A 20,449-nucleotide genomic window follows, 5' to 3' on the forward strand; every position below is an offset into this window, starting at 1 on the left:
TACACTAGTTGAAGGATTAGATTAATTAAAAATGGCATATATGGATTCCTTAACTACTAGCGTCCTTTTGTAAAACACTCTATATGCTTTGCTAAATGATGAATATCCAAGAAAAATGCCAATGTTCGATTTTGAATCAAATTTTCCTAAGTTTTCTTTTGTGTTCAAAATAAAGCATTTGCATCCAAAAACTTTAAAATAACCAATATTTGGTTTTTTGTTTTTCCAAAGTTCATATGGAGTTTTATCTAAAGATGGTCTTATTAAAACACGATTTAGAACATAGCATGCGATGTTTACGACTTCCGCCCAAAAATATTGAGGTAAATTTTTTCATTTAATATGGTTCTAGCCATCTCTTGAATTGTCCTATTCTTTCTTTTAACAACACCATTTTGTTGGGGAGTTCTAGGACAAGAGAATTGATGTTCTATACCATGCTTATCACAAAAGTTTTCAAATAAATGATTTTCAAATTCTCCTTCATGATCACTTCTAATGCAAGAAATATGCATTTCTTTTTCTTTTTGTATTTTCTTGACAAATTTTGAAAACGCATGGAGGGCTTTATCTTTTGATGCAAGAAAAAGTACCCAAGTGAATCTTGAAAATCATCAACAATAACAAAAGCATAATGTTTTCCACTTAGGCTTGTGGTTCTTAAAGAACCAAAAAGATCAATATGAAGAAGTTGTAAAGGTCTAGATGTGGAAATATGAGTTTTACTTTTGAAAGGATTTTTTGTTTGTTTACCAAATTGACATGCATCACAAATTTTATCTTTAACAAAATCTATTTTCGGAAGACCTTTTACAAGCTCTTTCTTGGGGATTTTTGAAATTAAGTCCATGCTAGCATGACCTAATCTTCTATGCCACAACCAACTATTTTCATGCAATGCGGAGAAACATAGATTTTCATGAGATGCATTTTCTACATCTATAGTGTAAACATTTCCATCTCTATTTCCTACACAAATTGTTTTTTCATCATTCATATTTTCTATAATACAACTATTTGGCTCAAAAATAGCTTTAAATCCTTTATCACATAGTTGACTAATGCTACGGAGATTATGCTTAAGACTATCTACCAAAAGAACATTTTCAATGATAATATGAGAATTGTTACTAATATCTCCAATGCCAATAATTTTACCCTTCGCGTTGTCTCCAAAGGTGACATGTCCTCCATCTTTCTTGCTTATTGTCAAGAAAAGTGAAATATCTCTGGTCATGTGTCTTGAGCAAGCATTATCGAGGAACCATTTGTTTTTCTTCCTTTTGTTTTCAGTTCCTAAACACAATGGGAGATTCAAGAATTTGTCTTAGTTACCCAAATCATGTTGGATCCTTGGTGGTTAGTTTTTGTTCCCTTAGGAACCCACACTTTCTTAGTGTCCATATGATGTTTCTTTTGAATTGGGCAAGATGATGAGATATGACCTTTATTTCCACAATAATTGCAAGTTATATTTGATTCACTTGAAGTTAAGGCTTTAACAAAATAATTTTTTAAGTATTTTGCCTTGACAAAAGGTTTATAACCAAGTCCTCTTTTGTTTAAAACTCTCTTTTGTATACCAAACATTTTATCAAAAATATCTTTTCCATTTTTAAATTTTAAAACAATTTCACTTAAATCCTTTGCTCTCATTTTTAAAACTTCAATTTCATTTTCTATAATTTCTTTTTCCTTTTTAGCTATGCAAAGATCATTTTCAAACTTTTGTTTTTCTTTTTCAAAAATGAAACACTTGTTTTCTTCATTTTCTTTTCCTTTAAGCTTAAAGATTTTTTGGTTAAGAGTTTCATTTTCTTTCTTTAAAGACTCGTTTTCCTTTTCCAAGTTAAAATTTTTCATTCTAAGAGTTGCATTTTTAGACAAACAAAGAGCAAGTTTTTCATTATCTTTTCAAGTGTATCATATAACTCTTCATATGAGGGGTTTTCATCTATCTCATCATCTATATCATCTAAATCATCACAAGTATTACATGAGTTAGAGTTAATTACCTCATTATTTGTAATTTCCATGAAACACATGTTGGCTACTTCATTATCCTCCTTTTCGGATTCACTTTCATCGCTATCATCCCACGTAGCCTTCATTGCTTTCTTTTTTGATCTATCGATTTTGAGGAGAGGACAATCATATTTTATGTGTCCCGACTTCTTGCATTTATAACACACAACTTGTTATCTCCTTTGTCTTTCTCCCCTTTCACCTTTAGAAGCCTTCATTTTTGTGAAGTTTCCATTTCTTCTTAGCTTTCTATTCCTTAGAAGCTTTCCAATCTTTCTAGTCAAGAGTGCAATGTCTTCATCTTCATCATTTGATGTCTCATCTTCTTCTTCTAGGAACTTTTCATTCTCTTTGATGGATGATTTGAAAGCGATGTTTTTTTTCTTCTTCTCCACTTTTTCAATTTGTTGTTGCTTCATAGTAAGCTCATGAGTGAGAAGTGAACCTAAAAGCTCTTCAAGAGGTAGAGTCTTGACATTTTTTGCTTCTTTGATTGTCATCACTTTGGGATCCCAAGAGGGAGGCAAACACCTAAGAAGTTTCTTGACATTTTCTTGGTTAGTATAAACTTTACCAAGATTTTTCAATTCATTCACAATAGTAATAAATCTATCAAACATGTCACTAATAGTTTCATCTTCATTCATCTTAAATAACTTGTATGAGTGTGTGAGCATGTGAATTTTAGTCTCCTTGACTTGTAAAGTCCCCTCATTTGACACCATCAATAATTCCCAAATTTCTTTAGCCGAGGTACAAGCTTGTACCTTGTTAAAGTTATATTCATTTAATGCACAATATAACATATTCATAGTTTTAGCATTAATGACAATATTTTTCTTATCTTAAGGGGTCATTTCTTCCCTAGTTTTAGGCACTTGTTTTCCATCTACTTCTTTCATAGGAACAAAAGGACCATCTTGCACTACATCCCACAATTCATAATCACTTTGAAGGAAAATCAACATACGATTTTTCTTAAACAATGACGGTCTATTAGGGGCAAACCCTTCACTAACGGTATGGGATTTTCTTAGGTTCATGGCCATTGCTCTAAACGGTTAAGTTTATGAGAATGAGTAACCAAGCTCTGATACCAATTGAAGGATTGAATGACCTAAGAGAGGGGGTGAATTAGGCAATTTAAAAACAATCTTTACCAAATTAGAGAATTAAAATAATTTATTCAAATCAATGAATATTGCCTATTTTTAATCCAATTTATGATAATAACAAAAATATTTCAAATAATCAATACAATCAAAATAACATAACATAAAGTATGAGTTTAAGGGAAGAGAAAATCAAACACGTGATATATAGTGGTTCGGCTCAACCCAGCCTACGTTCACTCCTCTAAGCTTTCTCCCTTGGAGTATTCCACAAATCTTTGGTTAACAAAAAACTCAACCGAGCTTTTCTTCACAACAAAATAGCATCCAAGGTGCTATTAACCTTTATAAGTGTTAAAGCTCAATTTCTCTCACTAGAAATTTTCTAATCTTGGCTATTAACCTTTATAAGTGTTAAAGCTCAATTTCTCTCACTAGAAATTTTCTAATCTATCCAAGAGTGAACCTCACTATTTTATAGTATGAATTTTTGTATGAATTCAAAGTATGATCTCTCTCAAAGAGTGTATATGAAAGATTAAGCTTAGTATAACCCAATACAAATGAAATTACAAAGTATATGAGCAAGGGTTTTGATTAGAGATGAGAATTTGTAAGTAAATAGCTCAAAATTAATTTGCTCTCAAATATGTGAAAGTTTTTTGTAGCAAAAGTTCATTTCGAATGAATTTGATTGAGTTTATATAAGGGAAAATGAGGAAAGTTACCGTTGTGCACAAAGACTAGCCATTTTAGTTTTCTAGAAAACGCATAATTTGATAGATCGGATGTAATTCGATCAATCGAATGTGACATGACACTCCCGTGGTGCCTACGTGGCACTAGCCGTTAGAAAGTTTAAACCAAAATTTAGTTGACCGGATTTAATTTGGTCAACCAAATTTTTGAAAGCCAAAATACATGGCTTCTGGATAATTCAGAAGCTAGCATCGAAGAATTCGGTTGGTCAAATTTGGTTGACCAAATTTTATTACATTTTACCCCCTAAATTTTCAAAATTGAAATTTGAGCACTAAAACTTTGAAAAGTGACAATTTAACCCATTTTTGAAAATTCTTTCAAAGCCAACTTTAAGATATGAAAATGTAGTTCACAAAACTTCATCATTTTAAATGGATTAATAAACTTTGGTGAAAAAATTGGCTTAACCCATTACATTTGAAAAATGACATTTTAACCCAAAATGTGAAAGATATGAGAATGAGTTTTCAAGTGAGCTATCCCATGTAAATAAATATTCTAATCAAAATGAATGTCCCAAATTACAAATATATCTATCTAAACTGGTGTTTTTCTTCAAATCTCCAATAATTCTTCAATTGAGTCTTCTCTTTCATTTCCATCTTGAAACTCCTTCAAGTGCATTAGATAAATTCTTGCAATCTAAGCTCACACTCAAGTAAAATCATTAGTTAATATGATTAGGGACATATTAGTTTGTTATCACCAAAATAAGAGCATAATGACTCTTTGAGTCAATAAGAAATGTGAGGATGATTAGAGAAAGGATTAAGCTAACCTAAGACTATCAGAAAAGTTATGTAGATTAGAAGAGACGTGATCTTGAGTTCTAAGTGGGTGATAAGGTGTTCATTAGAGTAAACCTCTGTAAACATGTTATGAGATTTTATAGGAAAGATAAGTTAGCACTAAGATTTATGGGACCCTTTGAGGTATTAAAGCATGTAGGTAAGGTTACCTATCAGTTTGCACTACCAACAAGCATGGATCGCATTCATGATGTATTCCATGTATCGCTGTTACACAACTTATATGCTCAGTGTTAAGGATATCGAGTTAGAGGATGATCTGGTCTAGAAGGAGCATGTAGTTTAGATATTAGACCAGAGAGTTAAAAAGCTTAGACGTAAGCAGATTCCTTTACTAAAAGTTCTTTGAAGGAATCACCGAGTTGAAAAGGCCACATGGGAGGTTAAGTAAGGTATACAACAAAAGTTCCCATATATGTTTGAGTGAATTTTGAAGATGAAATTCTTATTAGAAGGAAGGATTATAACGCCCATAGGTAAGCCCAAAGGTATGCTAGTCTTTTTTCTAGTTTTAAATTCAATAATTATAATTTTTAAAGGCACACGCTCGTGTATGGAGGCATACACAACACTTTATATGGTTAGCAAAAAGTCAAATTAGTAGATCAAATTGTGATTATGGTGAAATAGGAAGTTACTTTAGTTATGCAACTAAATACACGACTATGTATGACCTATATATGCCCGTGTATCATATCTTGGAACTAAATATAAAAGCGTGATAACTTAATTCTCTCACCTTATCATTCATAGTCATAGAAAACAGAAAATGAGAAAGAAAGGGAGTAATTTCGTTGCCTAAAGAGTTGCCGCCAATTATTAAAATGATCGCAACTATGCAAGGGAAATGTTTTCATTGGAATCCAAGTAAGTGACATGATTTCCCTTGTTTGATCATGAAATCTTAGAAGTTTTTATTGTTATACACATGATCTTGGGTTGTTTAGACATGATAGTAATGATTTATGTGATGTATTTATTTCACATACGATCATGAAAAGCCATATGCATGCTTAGTCTCTTGAGTGTATGGAATTAGTAAAAATTAGAGTCAATATTCATATAAGCTATGATGTGAGTGTATGTTCTTGCATGTGTATGATGCATGTTAAGAGATTAGGTGCAGACTAGATGGTTTGATTGATGTATACATATCAAAGAATAGTAATAACATGATTATGGCATAGATGTAATGTATGTTGGCTTAATAATTTGACAATGCCCTAGAAATGATTGTGTATAAATTGTATTACATGTTTTCCAATGCGTATACTTGTTTAGGACTCTTGAGAAACATGGTTGAAACTAGTTGGTATGGTTTTAGTGCTTATGTAGCATATATACAATGTAAAACCTTTAAGATGCAATTTCTACATCACGACACACAGACATGTATAGTCCTATACACAACTGTGTATTGTTCTAAAAATTTCAAAAGCTCAAGAATCTTACATTCATTCTAAGGGACGATATGCATGGTCATTTTGTATGAGACACACGCTTATGTATAGTTTTCCAAAAGTGGACACTGTGGAATAAAACACATATGGCAAGTACACGTGGTCCCTATGCATAGGGGTGTGTCCAAGTTAACTCCCCGTATAGACCTATTCTATGCATGACCATATGATAAGTGTCATACACTTGTGCATATGGGTTAAGAGGCACACAGGTGTGGATAGAAAAAAACAAGACTATGTACCCCTAGATAAAGACAAAAGATGAGTATGCCCCTAGGTTGTATGCATAGAAGGGGAGAGTTAAGTAAGAAGAATAAAAAACCATTAGAGGATACAAAATTCAAGAAAGGCATAGATTAGATGCCTGATTATGTGGATGACAACAGAAGCTTAGATCGAGTTAAATCCAAGTCAAAAGTCAACAACCTTAAGACTACTATCACACATTTAGATAGTCACCAATTATATGTGTAAGTGATGATAATTGTGAAAGCGATAAGGTTAGATACCTATGAGATGCATCATGCACTCGGTGCTAAGGCGTATAGCCACCTAATTTAGTTTAGATGCGTGTGGCAAGGATGTGGCTTTTAGATATTTCCTCACATGATTAGTGCGATGCACCACATATGTATTTGAAGTAAGGGCCATCTTCATATGGTTATTCAATAGTTCTAATTAACTTATATGGTAAGGGAATGAACTGTTATCAGAGATTTCCTCGTGTGATTAGGGTGTCCCAGTTAGTTAGCCTAATAGGTTGTTTGGCATGTATGTAAGACACAATAATAATTTTCACCATGGTATTAGATATATTGATACCGGTTTGGATCATCCCAGTTTTTCATGGATGATCCATGCTTGGGCATCGAGGTGCCACCGTGTGCCATATTTAGCCAATGAATGGAACACAAATTTTAGCATCAGTTTATTTGTGTTAGTTTTAGGTGTTGAAAGGTCACCACTTATTAAGTTTTGCTCACATGTTTCCTTTCCTATATTTTACAGGCAGAGGTAAGTAGTGAGGCAAGCAAGGGATTCAACAGTCCAGCGAGCAATTACGAGCGAGAGAGGGGCTTTTTTGGTACTTAAACTTTATCAGACTCTTATTTATTACTATTATTTTTGTTATTATTACTATTTTCAAAGATAGTGACTCTTGATGTTTTATACAATTGCTTTCATCTATGATTTCTAGATATTTGTCTCTTTATAGGTCTTAATAAATAAAACAATTATTTTTATTATTATACCTTTTTGCATGCTTTATATTTATAATAATGCACTAAAGTTTTCAAATAAGTTAAGTTGTGTATGTTTCTTTTGGTATATTCTCATCAAAGGTATATATCTAGAGAGAGGTGTTATAGGTTATATAGGGGACGCCTATCGTGTATTACAGATTTCTTCTTGAAAATATTAGTAGGGATGTACAATTTAAGTTATTGTTTCAGTATCAGGTTCAAAATAAATAAGAAAACAAATGTATGAGTTGTTGATAATAAGATTTTCTATTTAAATATAATCTTTCTCAAACGTATTTTATCCCTCGTGTGACACTTGTTTCCTCCAAATTTTAATTTAAGATATTTGATATGCATCGAATCGTTGACAATTTCGTGTCATATGTTACCAAATTAGAAATAAGGAAATGGTTATAACTTAGTTCAGTTGTAATTGCAACTTTAAAAATTTTGTTTAGGGAATGTTATTGTCATTTTTTTCAATAAGGATTTTAGTATTAGTTTAACTACAATGTTTCCTAATAAAATTTAATTATTAGTAATAAATGATTTTATTTTTGTTGAGATGCTTCAATTCTTCTTAGAAATTAAACATCTTGGGTTGGTTAATATATTATGACTTGTTATATAGTTCATTCAGGTGTGCATTCAATTATTCTAAAATTATTTATATTACCCACTCATTAAGCTTTTAGCTCTCCTTTATAGAATTTTCTCTTCTAGGATATCTCTAAGACCGTGTTGAGCGTGACTTTACTCAAGATTGTGTCATGATATAGAATCTTTAGTAGGTCTCATTTTGCTTATGTTATGTGAATCTTTTTTAGAACTTTATGTAAATATTAAAAGGTCAAAGGCATAACTAGAAACTTATTTTCATGATTTGAAATAGAAATCAAGGTGCTTTTATGTGCAACTATAGTAAGGCTAGAGGCCTAGACATGATATTATAAATAAGTGTGTATATATATATGTGTGTGTGTGTGTGTGTGTATGGTAGAATATTTTAAATAGATTTATAGGATACTTCTTGCCCTCATATGTTCCATAAGAGTGTTAGGATATTATGAGATTAGTTGGTCAGGACAGGTCCTGTCAACAGATGTCTAAGTGTATAAGTTACAAAGGAAGTTTAGCTTTTATAGCTTTGTCATATGGTTTTTTAGTAGTTTTTTTAGCTATACAATACTCTTCTATAGACAGTTCATATTTTTTGATAGGTTTTAATAAAACTTCACAAACCAATCTATTCATTTTTTTCTTGGCCAATATGCCCTAATCTAGCATTTCATGTATTTGCATTTACATTCACACTTTTATGAGTAGCAAATAAAGAAAAACTAACATTATTAGGGTGTCCAACACCATAAAATCATTTAATACTAAACTAAATCTATAGAAATCAATATCATTATAAATTTTAATAGAGTTTCTAGATAAATTCAAATTATATCATAGATTTAGAAGAATAAGCACCAAGACCAAGTTTTGTCGAATGTCTAAAGCATATAGAACTTTATATAGGTATAGGTTTTGACCACCTTGCAAAACTAATTTGCACGTGCCTATCCTTTTTACTTCAACCCTTGTGTTGAAGCCTACATAAATCCAACAAAATTCTATAAAAAATCCTTTGTCATGAGTTACATGGTTTGTGTCTACAGTCTACATAGGATGAGATTTGGTTAATAACATAGTATCGAAAGAAAAAATTCATAACTCAAGGTAGTGAGACTACCTTTTTTAGCTCTATACATTTAATAGTGAAATAGCCTTTTATACCACAATTGTAACAAGTTATTTTAGTTTTGTCTCTTTTTCTAGCACATTTACCTTTCTTTTATTGAAATTGCTTATTTTGGTTTTAAGGGCCTTTTACAACCTCTGTCCCCTTCGTAGACTTTTTCCACTTACTTTTAAAGCCAAAAACCTATTAGAACTAGACTATGCAACTTATACATGAGCATTTGGTCCGGCTACCTTAAGACATTTGTTTTCTAGCTCAATATGGTCGGTCATATTCACCTAGTTGACTTTAGCTATATAATCATATTTGACATGTTCTTCAGATATTGTTTCATTGATTTGTTAGGGATCTTCTTATATGTGTTAAATTTAATGATCAATTACCTCATTTTAGAGATAGTAGTTCCTCTAAACTTTTTTTTTCAAAGCCATCCATATGGATTGTGCAGTTAGGAATTATTGGTATTCATCTACCGGATCATCATTCATGGAGTTCATCAAGATTCCATGCACATTAGAGTCTTTCTTCTTTCATCCATGATATACATTCATATCATGTTTGTGTTGGGCATTATTGGGGTTTTGCCCTCTAGCTAATTGCATCTCTTCGTTAGCCTAATTTAGTACCTCCAAGTCTTCTTGCTTATTTAGGACATAATGCATATTTAAATGCCATATATTATAGTTATCCTCATTCAATTTCTCACCTTTATAAAAATTAGCTATAATATTCATGGATGTCATGGTTAATTAGACTATAGAGATATATTAGACACAATGTTAACTAATGTGATTATATACACAACAATTGTTACAATTGCACATTAAAATTTAAAATATGTAACTTAACACATGAAATCAAAAGTTTATTTTGTTCCCAATCATCTTCTATGATTCAAATGTTTGATATTTTAAAATTTAATCTAATTGCGTTAATATTAATTCTAGATGAAAATTTCATTAAGTTCTACCAGTCTTTAAATTCTCACATTTAACATTTATAATATGCGATACAAAAAATATGCATCACTACTTTGACTAGGTCTATTTTATCATCTCGCGCAATTCTTTGAGTCACTTTATTTATGATAAAGTCTCTATGTCGTCTGCGATAACCCACATGCCTCGCACTTCCTTGATTTGGGTAAAACAATAAATCAAAGGATTTTCTCACATTTATTACAATGCGTCGCTCTTTGCCAAGCTATAATCCATCCACATAATTCAAAAATTCTTAAAATTCTTGTCTTGAACAAGATCATTTATCATGAGAGTCTAATGGTCATGTATAAACATAAATATACCATATATCATCTCTTTTTTGGTTAAGAGTATTCGACTTATTTTTAAATCTAAATATGTATGATATGTAGCTTCATATGCATTATTAAACTGTCACATGGTCTCATCTTATACTTTATATAATGGTCGTTAATCATTATGTTTGCATGTCTTAGAAACGTGTGTTTTGAAACACTATTATGTAATTGCATAAGGTGGAATGATGTCTTACACGTTTTTATGCGTCGTAAGACCCATTGGTTTTGTACCACACATTGATTTGAGTGTCAAGGTACTATCACACTTGAAAACAAGGTTTCATGTGCTCTCACGCTTGAAAATAATAACCCACATGACCTAACATGTTGGAACAAGGCTCTACACACCATCATGCACTGTGATAGTGTCCTACATGCCTTTTTAAGTCGAAACATTGTATCACGCATCGAGACAATTTCTTATACATCGTCATGTGTCAGTGGTATGGATTAGGTCCAATTGACTTGTTTACTCTATCCGGTCAAATCGTTGACCAATCAAGTAACCTAATAAGTGTTGACCAGTTTGGGTTGCTCAGTTAACTTGTTAACAACTGGGTTTGGCTAACCCATTAACCAAACAGGTTAGGAAATCAAGTTTTTTCAACCTAATTGCACCCATGACAGTCAAAGAATCCTAAAAATTTCTTAATTCAATTCACCATTTCTTGTTATCTATCGGGCTACAAACATTAGGCTTTTGATCATCCTTTGCTGACTATCTTAACTGTAGTGATTTTCGGATCGACATCACTGAAATTTGGCAAAATCGAGGCATAAAAGTCATAGTTTTAGGTCTCAATTTTCGTCCATTTTGACCTTATTTTAGTGTGATTTTCATGTTAAAACATGCAATACATATCTAGGAATCATCATAACCTGTTTTTAAGTCTCAATTCATGCAATTTTGCACAAACTAATTGGAATGCAAAAATTCAAATTATAATGTAAAAACAACAATTCCATGCAATTCAATATACAAAATAACAGGTACAAAAATTAACTTAGGGTTTGATACATATATTGGAAAAATTCAACTAATTTTGTAAATTTGAAATACTTCGGAAAGCATCGAATCTTTCCTTGGACAGTCTACTGTGTGGTTATTAGTTTTCTGCAATACATGTTTGCCTTTGTACCTTGTAATACTCATCTCCAGGTACATATCCTTGTCAGAAAGATACACTTGCAAAGATATGTCAACCAAAAACATCCTCAAAAGTATGAATCAATAAAAAAATTGTATGGTATTTTAAGATTAAACCCTACATCCCTATATGTGTAATTAATAAAACATCATATTTATTATAATTAATTTGAAACCAAACTTGATGTGGATCTTTTGCATGTATTAATTAAGTTCAAGGTGCATTAAGATTTAGAATCTTCAAAGAAACATTTAGTTAAGCTTGGCCAAGTAAGAGATTAAGAACCCTTGACAATTTAAGAAGATAAATGACCAAGAAACAACCAAAGGCTAAAAGAAACACCACCGGCCAAGGGATTCCACCACCTAACTCTAATCGAGAGAGAAAGGATAAAAGAGACAAGAATAATTGACCAAAAACACATCCACAGCTTAAATGAGAACAACTGGCCAAGGGAAAAAGGATAAAGGAAACTAGTTGCTTAATGAACAAACACCAAAATTTCATTAACCAAGTTTCTAAATATTACATGGAGAAATTAGACCTTTATAAAGGCCTAAGAAAACAATAAACTATTACATTTGAATACAAATATAAGGTAAAATATTAGGTCATGAGGCGTTCCCCAAATGACAATGGATAAGGATAACCCTAAACTTGACAACCTTGTCTTTACCAAATTGGGAATCCTTAAGCCACTCACATGTCTCTTCCATTAATGCTTCTCCTTGCTTAACTTGGATTTGTGTCTTCCTAAGGTGAGCAAATACAAAAATGCTTAATGAAGTTCATTATAATAAAGTACAAAATTAAGCTAATACATATTAAACACATGCATCTATATTGGGTTTAATTACTAGGCTTGGATCCAAGTGAGTATATTACATATAATGAAATAGTTTGGGCCCAAAGATAAGTGTAGGACTGGTTGATATGAAGTTTAGGCATGGGTTTTGGCTAAGATGGTGGAGCTTGATAAGTTTCTTAATGGATCCTTGGGTGGCTTTATATCAAAACCACATGCCTGAAAATCAAACGAAGTCAAATGCAATCCCTGAGTGCATAACTAAAACATGGAAACCTAAATGACATACACAAATAAACATTATAACACAAAAAGACTTAACTGCCCTTGCTCATTTGACATCCCATGTTTGCTCATTGGCTTTCACGTTGCTACTCTGTTCTACAATCTTAATTATAAAATTACAAAAGGAATATGATGAGTGAAACACATTCAGTAAGTAAATGTCTTTTTGGTCGTGAATGCATAACAAAATCATAATCATAATTAAAAATTCGTCTCCTGTGTCATATCTCGATGTGGTATTTCGGATATTTTTCTAGCATCTTAGATACCCATTAAATTATCTCAATGTTTAGCATCAAATCATTAATAGTGATGTCATCCCAAATGACTAAGCCACATGATGTATATTAGTGCCCTAAAAGCTTGGTGAAAACATAAGACATCCAAAATATCAATGTCAGAAGAGAAGTACAACCTTAAGCCTCTCCTAAAACTATAGAAGCATCCTAAATTCTAAGACGTCTAACATCAATGCAAAATTATCAAACGGGTATTAAGGTCACATTGATTAGCCTAATTGCTTTCACAAATTAACCTTACACGTTGCTGTAGTTTTCGACTTTGAATCACTTTGGTTAAGGTCCATATCATCATACATAGTCAAATAGCCCCCTAAAATCCCTTTGTATCATCAAACACATAATCGGGCACAATTACTAAATATCACCTCATGTTTCCTTCGTTATGGCTTTACTTGTTATTCCTTATGATTATCCCTACTAAGGTAAAACAATCATTACATAGACACTAAGAGATATAGAAAACGTGCTCTAGTGTTACAACATTCATAAACCTTTTTTCATGAATTTCCCTTAAATGTACATAGGGTTGTACCCTTGATACACGAGGATGTATTGCCTAACTTACATAAGCATGTAACTTTAGGGCAGGATACACGATAGTGTGTCTTATACCACAGGGGCATGTACATAATCCCAAATTTACATGCTTGTGAAAAAACCTAACACAAAGACTATTCATCCTTAATTATATATAATTGTGTATCTACCCATAGATGAATATATAGCATGATTTTTCAAAAGTGCGATTTTGCCTGGAAATGTAAATTCCAACCATCCTAAACAATTTTCCATTAATCAAAATGTCTCTAAACTATTTGTCGTTTACCCTAACATACTTTTAATGCATTAAGATCATCATATGCACTTCAATTCCTTGCAAACATAACATCAACATGAAGATTCGAGAAACTATGCAAAACATTAACTATTTCAATACATAATTCTACTTCCTTCAGTAATTTAATTCAGTCACTGAAGTTTTGAATGCATTTGCACCATTTATCTATGTCCTATTATCCAAAGTAATCATGGTATATTACTTAGAGCAAGAGCCGATTGCTAATGCATTAAATGTGTTAAACATGAATTCCAAACAAGCATTTCATGATCCATAATCATAAAATTCACTCAATTATGCATCACCTCATCAATCAATGTTATTTATATAAGAATTACAAGACAATTACACAACATCAATTATTAATTTAAGAAATAATCCAAATCAAACCAAAAGACTATCGTACTTACCTCTTTTTTATGGTCCAAGAGCGAGTCTTCATGTGGCAAGACAAATTCCTAAGCTTCCCGTGTATTTCATGGCCTCAAAAGCATCTATAAAGTCTCTTAACTCTTTGTGTTTGTTGGAATTGTGTGAAAGAATGGCAGCTAACGCATTTGGGGTCTTTTTTATTTTCACTGTATTTCATGATACATGACCATGTATCATACCATACATGGGCATGTATATCATTATCTAATAATAGCAATTTCTGAAATCACTACAAAACTAATCCTTATCCAAAATTCAAACATGTTTACCATACATAGATGTGTATATCTTTCATATTTAGCCAATTTACACACATCACATGGGAAAAAATATTTTTGCCCTTATTAACAAATACATAAGCGTGTGGCCTTCCCACATGGTCGTGCAACCTTAAAAATACTATACATGATTAAACAAGAATGTAAATGTAGGGTTTTTAGGTCGCCAACAACCGATAGTGTAGCAAAACTTAAAAATTTTATAAAACAAATCATTTTGAAAAACCTTAGCTAGGAAACTTATTTCAAACATAAAATTTATGAAACATGCAAAAACACAATTAAGTTGTTTTAGATTTATACCTGCATTGATAGCTCCTTCAAACTTCATATGACTAAGAGAAAGAACATTATCTAACCCTTACGAGGCAGTACCTTGGTATCTACACTAAGCACAAACACACAAAAGGTGAATTCAAGCGAAAAGGCTATAGGGCTTTTGACTGGAAAATCTTGTGTTCTTAAGAGGAGAGAAAGAGTGATCATGCCTTATATATTTGTGCAGGTGTCTAAACACGACTAACATTTCAAGTATACATGACACCTTCAAGACACATGCATGACTAGTATGAGAAATTACACAAATGGTATTCTTTTTCTTCTCGCATAATCAATACATGTCAAGGCATGATCGACTTTCACAAAAATCATGCACGGTTGTCATCCTTGTGTGTGTCAACTGTGATGGCATCTAATCCATGGTGTTAGTCGACACTTTACATGTGCATGGCTGATAACTTGATCCATTAAGTGTATGACTGACATGCAATATGCATAGTTGTGTACTTGGTCAAGACATGACTAAATTGAGATATTTCAACTTATTAGGTAAACCTAGTCTATTTACGGTTTTTCTCTCTTCCCTAAACACAAGGATTATCACTAAATGATCCTTGCCTCTAGGTTCAAATCAACCTTTTTATATGTGTGATCTATAAGCTCTTTATTAAACTACTAATGCTCAGATTTGGATCAAATCCAAACACAAACTAGGATTGGCTTCTAGCAAAGTATTATGGCCACTCGGATGACAAAGTACTAGCGAACATCTCTTAAGTTTTTACAAAATCATAATTACGTAACTTCACTCCTTTCATCAACCAATATCTCTCAAGATTGAGACATAGAACTTTGTTTATCTGAGTGGTTCCTCAGTATGAATTGATACAAATTAATGACTAACATGGGTTAGGCTATAACCTTATCCCACAATAGCCATAAATTCAAGCAGTCATGGATATCATTCAGTATTCTCATGTAAGATATCTTTTTTTTTTTAGTAAGTATATATTAACAAAGAACAAGAAATGCAATCTAAACTCAACTTGAAGTATGAATCATCAAGCTAGCATAACTAAGCAAAGATCATATAAAGGTTTATCTCAAATCTTTTCCATAAGAAAAGTTCCTAAGTGAAAAGGAAACAAGGAGAAAATAAACAAAACAACATAAAACCTTGTTGAGAGCCTATTTAAGAGCTTTTGTAATACCTACAAGTAAGCTTAAGGGTATTTTAGTCTTTTTTCTAGTTTTAAATTTGATAATTAATGATTTTTAGAGGTACATGCCCATATATGGAGGTACACATGACCATGCATGGTCATAAAAAGTTCAATTGGTGGATTAGATTATGATTATGGTGAAATAAGAAATTGCTCTAGTTATGCAACTGAATACATGCTTGTGTATCATGTGCTGGAATTAAAATAAAAACACGATAACCCTAATTCTCTCACATTATCATTTATTATTGTAGAAAGTAAAGAGTATAAGAGAGAAAAGGAGTAATGTCATAGCTTAAGAAGCTACCATCGATCGCTAGAATTACCATAGTCACGTAAGGGAAGTGTTTTCACCAAAATCCAAGTAAGTGGGATGGCTTTTAGTGAGTTTAATGTGAATCTGCATGTAGTGATAAGGTGGCTTATTGATCTCGTAATATACTCATGCCTGATAGTGCTTATTAAATTAATTAATAGGATGATAAATATTTGTGTTATAATCAAAGATTGAATGTAAAGATTATGTGCTATTATGAATATATGGGTTCAAATATACTATTGTGATTAATTTAAGGTTGACTTGCTTGAATACATTATGTATATCACTGTAACCTACAAATAAACATTGTTAGGACTTTTGAACGAGGCTTGAAATATGGAATAAATGTATAATGTAGTGATACCTAGGGTTGCTATAATAAATATGATGAATGGATAAATTGTGATGCTTAAAGATGTATAGATTGTTTCCTTCATGTATGTGTGCATGTATAAAAGGTTGATCTAGGGTGCTTAGAACCTTTTATCTACATATTGGTTGTGCTAATCTAAAAATGGGGTGATCCAAACAATATAGAAACCCTAGAGCGTGAATTCTAAATTGTAACACATAACTGTGCATGGTTTTATATATGCTCATGTGTTATTCCAAAAATTTTGAAAGTTTGGGAATCTTGTGCTTATTTTGAGGGAAGATATGCTTAGTCATATGGTATAGGACACACTTATACATGACCTTCCAAAAATGGATGACATAGTAGAAGACACTTGACAAGTACACATGGACCTAAGTGCATAGGAGTGTGTCCAAGTTAACTCCCCATGTGCACTTATTCTATGCACGACTATATGCTAAGTACCACACACTTGTGTATATGGGTTAGGAGGCATACAAGTGTGGATGGAAAAACACACGACTATATACTCCTAGTCAAAAGCAAAAGACAATTATACATCTAACCTATGTGCATAGTAGATGAGAGTTAAACAAGAATAATAATGAGCCATCCGAGGAAAAAGAATTCAAGAAAAGCATATGTTAAGTGTTTGACTACGTGAATGATGATACAAGCTTGAATCGAATTGAATCTGGGTCAAAAGTCAATAGCCTTAAAGCTTATGTCATACATTTAGTAGTTACCAACTATATGCATAAGTGACAATAATTGTGAAAACGATATAGGTGGATATTCATGAGATGTATCATACATTGGAAGCCAAGGCGCATAGCCACCTAGTCTAATTCAAGTGTGTGTGGTAAGAATGCGACTTTTAGATATTCCTCATATGATTAGAGGGATGCACAACATATGTTCCCAAGGTAAGGACCATATCTAGATGGTTAGCAATAGTTTTGATTAGCTTATATGGTAAGGGAATGAGTTACTATTAGAGATTTTCCCTTGTGATTAGGTTGTCCTAGTTGATTAATCTAATAAGTTGTTTGACATATGCGCAAGGTACAATAGTACCTTTTACCAGGGCATTAGAATGTCGATTCCAGCTTAGGTCTTTATAACTTTTGTGGATAATCTATGTCAGGGCGCTAAGATGCCATAGTGTGACAAAATTCAACTTACGAATGGAACATAAGTTTTATCACCAATTATTTATAACAATTTTGGGTATTGAAAGGTCACCACTTACTGAGTTTTACTCATATGTTTCCTTTTGTATGTTTTACAGATAGAGATAAGTAGTAGGGTAAATGAGAGGGATCTAATGGTCTAATAAGTAGCTACGAGAGAGAAAAGGGCTATTATGTCATTTTAGTTTATTTTTTAGATAATTAGTCTATTTTATTGATATTCCAAACATAGTTGTTATTTATTCTCTATGCATTTATTTCATATAAAGATTTTCTAGATACTTATTATTATTCTATGAACTTTTATTAATGAAGCATTTATTTTCATCTCTCACCTTTTTGCATGCTTTATAATTATGATCATGTATTAAAATTTTCAAATAGTTTAGTTATGCATGTCTCTTTTGATATATTCCTATCAGGGATATGTATGTAGAGAAAGGTTTTACAACTTTCCAAGATAGGGCTCAAAAAGTTCCAAAAGAATGCAAATACAAAAATACAAGCAACAAGTATAATCCAAAAGCAAAGAAACACCCAAGAAACAAGCCTCAACGGTAAAGAACCTTTACCACAAGGAGCCAAAACCAAGAAGCATCAAGTCAACCATGGCTAAACAATGTCCTAAGCCCCAATTTTGGATGACGGATATCTACTTTTCCTTTACTACCATACTTAACATAAAAAGGGCTTTTTCCCTCACCATGAATCTAATCTCCCTTATTAGAGATTGAGTGTCTCTAGCCTTTTGAGAGAAAATCCCATTATTTCGTTATCTCTAAAGAAAGTAGATTTTAGCACCTAGGCTTAGCTTAGCCAACCAATTTGTCACATTCTTCTATTGCCATGGCACAACATTGTAACTCAAATTGCTCTATCGAAAGATCTTCCTCAAAATTCCCCTTGTCACCAAGCAAGCAAAGAATAGATAGTTAAAAGATTCCAAAGATTTATTACAAAACATGTAATCCATATCATTAATGAGACCAATTTGCTTAAAGCGATTTTTAGTATGCAACTTTCCTTTCATGACCATCCAAACAATAATATAGTGTTTAAGGGTATGTTGTTTGAATAATAAATAGTGAAGCCAATTAACTTTTTTCCCTCTTAATGTCATAATCTCCCAACCCGAATGAGTAATAAATGCTCCTATTAAAGAAACATTAGATTTCACCATATAGTCACTTTTAAGTGAACTAAAGTTAATTTCCCTCTTGATCTCCATAAGTTTCTATGTGTTAATGCATGGTTAATGCTTTTACCATCACCTACCACATAGTCAACATAGCATTTAGCCTTATCCCTAAGCTTAAAAAAGCTTCTCCAAGTCCAAAATAGTTTTGAGGAGTTTTAGCCTTTCAAAAGGAACTTTCCTTGACATAGTGTTGAGTAGCCCATTGCACCCAAATAAAGTCCTTCTTCCTTGAAGCCATATTCCATAGGTGTCTCATCATTGCCACTTTGTTCCACTCTTTTGTATGCATAATTCCAAGACCCCTTTAATTCTAGGAAGACATATGTTTTTCTAAACAACTTTAGCTCTAGAGTTCCCTCTTAAAAGACTTTTCCAAAAGAAGGATTTAAGGAAGCTTTCAATGCACTTGTGTATACTAGAAGAAAGGATAAATAAGTTGGACCAATAAATTTGGATACTAAAAAGGATAGATTTAATAAGTATAAGTCTTCTTGTGTATGATGAGATATCTTCTCCTATGCTCAAGAGTGATAAATCCTTTATCGATAAACCATAGTCTCTATGTATCTCACAATATGGCTGATTACTACCTTTATCGTCACACTAATTATAATGACATGCTAGATAATGTCAAACCATATTCATCCTTACATAAGACGGTTTGGTGACCTCAAGCCAAAGGATTATATGCATTCATGGTGTTCAGAGGATTATAAACATTTCTAGAATGACCATTTAATATGTGCATAGGATTTTCACGATCAGTCGTTGGATTCCCTCATCATAGTTTTACCATTCTAAGGACATATTATTCACATTATCATATAATTAAATACACATAAATAGAATAACAATAAATCCTTTTATCAATAGTTAATATAAAATTATATCCATAAATGTCAAATATTATTGGCCATAAGGCATCTACCGTAACAATTTCCTACTTGTATTATAGCTAATTAGTCATATATCTGATATTGAATTTAGCTACATGTCTATCATGTTTTTGCTATAATAGAGGCTTTGTAAGTGAGTCAACCAAATTGTCATCTGTGTTAATCCTTGTTATTTGTATGTTAACTCGTTGAATAATGTTTCGGATAAGGTGATATCGCTTGAGTATATGTTTGAACCTTTGATAAGACTATGATCTTTTTGCCTAAGCAATCACTCCATTGTTGTCACAATAAAACTCAATTGATTCGGTGATACTCAAAACCATTGTAAGTTTAGTCATGAACTTTTTGATCCATACAACCTCTTTTGTCATTTCTAAGAGAGCAATGTACTTAAACTTTGTTATAGAATCAGCCATTG

Source organism: Mangifera indica, chromosome 12, assembly GCF_011075055.1.
Source record: "Mangifera indica cultivar Alphonso chromosome 12, CATAS_Mindica_2.1, whole genome shotgun sequence".
Taxonomy (NCBI): Eukaryota; Viridiplantae; Streptophyta; class Magnoliopsida; order Sapindales; family Anacardiaceae; genus Mangifera; species Mangifera indica.